The sequence below is a fragment of the Lathyrus oleraceus genome, chromosome 4, assembly GCF_024323335.1.
Source record: "Lathyrus oleraceus cultivar Zhongwan6 chromosome 4, CAAS_Psat_ZW6_1.0, whole genome shotgun sequence".
NCBI classification, from domain to species: Eukaryota; Viridiplantae; Streptophyta; class Magnoliopsida; order Fabales; family Fabaceae; genus Lathyrus; species Lathyrus oleraceus.
In genome coordinates, this window is record NC_066582.1 from 391,721,844 (window position 1) to 391,728,621 (window position 6,778).

The 6,778-nt window shown below is 34.5% G+C and overlaps 1 long non-coding RNA gene across 1 annotated transcript; it reads right to left on the reverse strand.

Moving 5' to 3' along the window:
* Nucleotides 1-3,118: 3,118 nt before the first annotated feature.
* LOC127075619 (uncharacterized) lies at nt 3,119-5,200 on the reverse strand. The gene is made up of 2 exons (XR_007786613.1): nt 4,681-5,200; nt 3,119-3,458 (listed from the first exon to the last, which is right to left on the reverse strand). It is a non-coding gene; the product is annotated as an uncharacterized LOC127075619 (long non-coding RNA).
* Between the last annotated feature and the right edge of the window lie 1,578 nt (nt 5,201-6,778).

A 6,778-nucleotide genomic window follows, 5' to 3' on the forward strand; every position in this document is an offset into this window, starting at 1 on the left:
CCTTTTAGTATTAATGTTATAAATAAGCATTTCAAGATCAATGACATATAGTCCATTGTTCATTTATGCAGTAGCATAGAATATATCATTCAAATAAATGGAGCAACAATTATTCTTTATTATGAATGAAAAAACAAACTTGTCCAAACAAGAAACGGAAATAATATTCCTGCTAATTGCAGGTACATAATACCAGTTCTCTAACTGAATTATTAAACCACTAGGTAAAGTTAATACATAAGTTCCTACAACTAAAGCAACAACCTTTGCTCCATTTCTAAGTTGTAGGTCAACTTCACCTTTTTCCAAATCTCTACTTCTTTTTAGCCCCTGCACATTGGTACAAATGTGAGAACCGCATCCAGTATCTAATACCCATGATGTAGAAGTAGATAAATTAATTTTAATAACAAAAATACTTGAAGTTGAAGTCTCTACTCCATTCTTCTTATCTTCCATGTGCTTTGGGCAGTTTCTCTTCCAGTGTCCGGTCTTACCGTAATGGAAGCAGGTGCCTTCCTTTGTTATGCCTCCACTAGACTTCAAAGCAGGAGTAGTGGGTTGAGGTTTGGTAACTTCCTTGCCTTTCCCTTTACCACCCTACTTGGTGGGTCTTTTGTTTTGTCTCTTTCCATTTCCGATCATCAGAATGTACTTCCCTTTTGACTTCAAATTCTGCTCAGCTGTTCTTAATATTGCCTAGCAGTCCATGAAGAGTTTTGTCCATATCATTCATGTTGAAATTAAGGACAAATTGACTGAAGCTATCTGGCAACGACTGCAAGATCAAAACAGTTGCATGTTCTTTCCAAGGGGAAAACCAAACCTCTCAAGGTTCTCCACATACCCAATCATCTTGAGCACATGGGGACCTACAGGGGCTCCCTCAGCTAACTTGCCTTGAAAAAGGGATTTTGAAACTTCAAACTTTTCATGCCTTGTCTGCTCTTGATAGAGCATCTTCAAGTGTTCGATCATATCGAACGTTGCCATGTTCTCATGTTGCTTTTGCAACTCTGAATTCATGGTAACTAGCATGAGGCAAGCAGTTTCATTGGCATCATCGACATGCTTCTTATAAGCATATCTTTCTGCCTTAGGTGAAGAACTAGGAGGTTCCTCTTCAGGAACAGGTTTCTCCAAGACATACAACTTTCTATCATGCTTGAGGATAATCCTCAGATTTCGGTGCCAATCCAGAAAATTTGTCCCAGATAATTTTTCGTTATCAAGGATTGATCGTAAAATGTTGTTAGAGGTGTTTTTCTCTCATGTAACATCACAAAGCCCAACTTGTTGGTGTAAGCCCTAGAGGCCACATTCCTCTAGGCCCTAGACGTTGTTCACATGAACCGTCATATCTACTGTAATATTCACCGCCATAGTCATATTTGAATTTATTAATTCTTTTGTTGAGTTGATTCTCAATTTCAATTTTAAATTATTTGAACACATTTAACAATTGAGACTTTTCATGTATCAAAAATATGTATGCATATCTAGAATAATCGTCTATGAATGATATAAAATATTATTGATTATTCCAAGAAGGTGTAGGAAATGGTCCACAAATGTCCATATGTATCAATTCTAAGACAGTTGTAGCTCTATGTGCACCAAGTTTCTTTGTTTTGGTTTGTTTATCTTTAACACATTTAATACAAACATCAAAACTAGTGAAGTTAATGGAATCCAAAACTTCATCTAACGCTAGTTACTCAACTCTATTTTTAGAGATGTGACTTAGACGCTTGTGCCACAATGCTCTTGAACTGTTATCATAAGTTTTACGCTTAGTACCATGTGATTCCACATTCAAGGATTCGCTAGGTAGCTAGTGTGTCAAGCAAATACATATTATCATAACCCATGAGTGAACTAGTTCCAACCATATCTGAGTTGAAATACAACTTGAACATATTGTTTCCAAATGAACAAAAATAACCTGATTTGTCCAAATAAGAAACTGAAATAAAATTTTGTCTAAATGGCGGAACCACAAAAATGTCTTTCAAATCCAAATAAAACTCAGTACACATCAATAATCTAAAATGCCATATAGCTTCCACCTCCACCGACTTGCCATCCCCTAGATAGATGTATCTTTCAACATCATCTAGATTTTGGTAGTTCAGGCATCCCTTCATTGAAACACTAATGTTAGTGGTTGCTCCAAAGTCTAACCACCAAGTGTTTCCAAGTAATGAAACTAAATTGACCTCAGAGCAGACCAAACCATGACTCATGTGATTCGAGTGATCTGACTTCTCATAATCTTTCCTCTATTCAAAGGTACTAGATTATATAAGAGAAGTCAGTTGTTTCGTTATTAATGCAAGGTTAAGATCCATGCATCCAAGAACAATTTCCATATTCTCTTTCCAATCCTTGAAATTTTCCCCATTAAGGATCGGAACTGAATTTAGATTACCAGATATTGAACCAATTGTAGCTGAAAAAGAACAAATTTAAATATTTTAAATTTACTCACATAAAATAAAAATCAAGTCATCAATATTATTCAAATAATGAAATAACTTATCTCAAGATACCTAATGCCCCATTGTCATACCCCAAAATTTGCCCTACATTTTCCCCATTTTTATCTCGCTCATGATCCTATATGCATCTGCATAGTCATGCCATAGTCATCTAGATCATTCATTTGCACTTACATTTTTCAAGAAAAACATCATTGATTCAAAAGGTTTTGTTATTTATGTTGCAAAGTAATGGATTGTGACGAGGAGGTTAATTCAAGAGCTAGGGTTTCTATGATGCACTTGTGAATCAAGCCTATGGGTTTCATTATGCTTCATCTTGAATTTTTGGTTGTGGACACAACAAACTTGTGGTTGATCATTTTCTTGGATGAAGGCTTTTGATTATGTGGATTACATCATGGATAGAAGAACTTTGAAGTAATGGACTAAATTGACTTTGGTTAAAAAAGTCAACTATGGAAGGTTGAATTTTTGTTGACCAATTTCTTTACGGGACCTTTTACATGATAGTATTAGTCAGCTATTTGTTTTATGTTTCAAGACATTCAAGCATTCAAAGTTCAAGATTCAAATATTTTGATTTGGAGGGAAATAACTTATTCTTGAGAAACAAGTTAGAAGTGGCTATTCAAAGGCCAAGAATCTCATTACAAACACCAAATTTCATTACAAAATCCAAATTTACAAATTACATACAAAAACTATTATTTGGCCTAACGCTGACTTTTTGTCAACGGTTGACTTTTGGTCAAATAATTGACGAAAGTCAAACTGACTCATAATCCTACTTTTTCTCCATCCTCAAGACATTTCATGTTTATGCCTCCAAGTCTACAAGTCTCTAAAACCTATTCATGTCTTTGATGCCATGCCTCCATAATGTCATGCCAAAACCTTAATCATGCCTTGCCAACCTTGATAATCCCATGCCCAGTCTCCTTTATGCCATCAACCCTGCAGCAATGTAAACCAAGTCATGATACATAAAATGATTACGATACACATTACAAAAATCAAGATAATGGTTCCAAACAAGTAAACCAATTAATATCCATTCAAATAGCATAACCAGTTCATTAACTTAACCCATTTCCAATTCCAAAATTCCATAATACGTTCAGCAATTAACCTACATTTCTAACTATCGTACATTGATTAACATTTGTTCAAACTCCTCCTAACATCTAACAAGTTCAATTCCAATTCCTACTAACATTTCCATCCAATCAGCAATTCCAAATTGCTAAATTTCAACAAACTCCTAACATACTAACTGTCACAACTCCAATCAACACATTAACTAACTTCTAACAGTTCAATTGAAAAACTAACATCATCTAAAAGTTATAAGTCAACACAATTCCAGTTAGCATAGCATTGAAATTAACATCTACTGTATAATACCATAACATTTCCATAGCAGTCCATATATAATTCAACTACCGATTTCCAAGCCAATTAACATAACAATTCAAGAACGTAACACTAATAGTTCATATCAATTTAGCCAAATTTCTAACTACCCTAACACATTTCAGTAACAAGTCAATACCAATACTAACTGACTTCAATTTACTAACAATTCTCACATAGTTCACTTCTATTCTAACAGTCCAACTAACATTCATAACAATACACTAACCTAACTCTTTAACATAACTAATTATCATAGTTCACTAATCAACTAACTAACACATTCTAAGATTCTACTAACACTTCTAACCAAACTAACTTACTAACAGAATTTCTAACTGTCCAAAATTCAAACTAACAGTTTAAACTAATAGTGTTAACTAATTTAACTACTTTGCTCATGAATTGAATTAACACTAAAACCTGACTTAACCTTAATAATGTTTCCCTAACCATATTGGTTATGAAATATCCATCCAAATTAGATATATTTAAACTCCCTTCCTCAATCATCTTCACTCATCATCACTCACCCTCTGATCAGAATTCATCGTATCTCTGCAACTCTGTAATTCTCTCACAACCTCACCAAGCTCACTTAAAGCTCTCCATTCCTAAGTTTCAGAGCTTCATCAATGGAACCTCTGAACAATTGAGATAAGCATCCTATCTACACTCTTCACTCCCTTCTCATATCAACCACAATAACACAACAATTTTCAACAGTTCCTACGGACTACATTCAGGAAAAGAAGAAGAAGACATTGTTATAAAAAGTTGAAGCATCGAAGTGTTTATCTGCTGATACATCTCTGGTATTATCTTCATTAGCGTATTCAAGCAACCTCAATAATTCCTAGGGCGAACCTCTGCCTTGTAGGTTGGATCCTCTTCTTTTTACTTCTTTTTGCTTCAAGTTAGTTACCAAGATGTAGAGGAAGATGAGGGGAATTGAATACCCAAGGTTGTTTGCTTTGATTCCGATCCATTGTGATTTTATTTAGGTTTGAGTGTGTTAGGGTTCTTGGTTCTTTTTGGTTCAAATTCAGAATCCAGTAAAAATCAAGTGAATTGGAGTTGAGAAATGGAAAGATAAGAGTAAGAGGGTTCTATTGGTGGTGAATATGGTTGGATCTAGGTTGCTTCGCCGCCTCCAGCGCGGTGGAGCGATTTCTGGCTAAGGGTCATAAGAGATGGAGAAAGTGCAGGTTGGGAGTGGAGATGGAATGAAAGTGAGGTATGATTTCCTTTTTCCTTTGATCCCTCAAACGCGTTGGGCTTCACCACATTAAGCCCAAAGGATTTTCTAGCTACACACCCCTTGCTCCTTTTGAAATCAACAATCAACACACCTTGGGCTTCTGATCTTGGGCCCAGCGCCCATGTGTTGGCCACACACCCTGGTTCAGTATACACCCCCTGTAGAGTGCTACATTATTTCTTTAATTTTTGTTCATTCTTTTTTTTCTTTTATTAAAACACATAAAAACATATTAAATAGATAAAAAATAGTCATTAAGAAAATATAATTCATCTCATTAGATTATAGTTAGTGTAACGGTAAATTCATGACCATCAAGCTATGGATAAACTTAACGTCAATAAAATCAGAGTCGCCACCGCGCTTTTATTGTTTCCAAAGGAAAAGGAAAAAGTACAAACAAAATCCAAAGATAAGAAGTTTTCAAATCAAAACTAATAAAATTCCAGAGATTACACGTAAGGGGGTTGGTTACACAAAGGGAAGGTGTTAGCATCCAAAGTATCCTAGGGAGCCCTTTTTTATGTGTGTATGTGTTTTTGGTATAAAAGATGTTTGATAAAAAATAGAGTGCGGGGATGAGAAAAGAATTCATTGATTATATTTTTTGTGTTTGACAAGACCTTCGGACTTGTGCCTACGTACCAACATAAAAATGAGGGATCAAAACCACGTAGTCCGTGGTATCAATTTCAAAATGAGTCGATTGCTTTTAATCAAAATTTAAGTTAAAAAGGGGACACAAAGAGCCCAAAAGTTTGAATGAGTGTTAGTTATTTTTGTCTTTTGAAATTTTAAGTCATTATGATTAGATTTATTTACAAGTTTGATTTAAGAAAAGAGTTTGAAAATTCATTGGCATAAGGCCAAAGTTTCTATTTTGAAATCACAAGCAAAGAAAGATTTTGAAAAGGGGGAGAGATTTTGAAATTTAAGAAGTGGGAGGAGATGAAGAGATTAACCTAAGCATAAAATTAAAAGTTTAAGAGTTGGAAAGATCTGACCAATGAGATGCAATCCAACAGATAAGAATGTAATATAGAAAACCCATTTTCCCTTTGGACTTTGAATCAAGCAATAATCAGCAAGCAATTAGCAATTTTAGACATCATGAAGATCAAGACATCAAATAAAGATAGCCACATCCAAGCAAGAAAAATCCATAGCTAGCAGTCTTCTTTGTCTTCTTATGTATCAGATGAAATACTCCTTGGTTAACTTAGAATAAATCATTAAACATAAGATCAAAATAACAGTTGTATCAAGACCATGTAGCAAATGAATTCAAGTGGATCCCAAATACTTGCATCAGATGAAAGCTCAAATTACAATAACTTAGTCTCAGAAATGTTGGCATTGGCCAAAACCTTTTGCATATGGAATGTTGCCTAGTCCTAAGTCGAAAAGTTCAGATCAAACCCAACAGTCCACACAAACGTTTTTTAGGGTTTTGGTTATTTATTGAGTATTTTAAGGTCTTAAGACCACAAGCACAAACAACATACACAAACAGATATATACAATCACAATATAATGGTTCAAATGAGCAAAGTGAAAATGACATATACATAAACAACTTAAATGATATGAAAATGGAAAT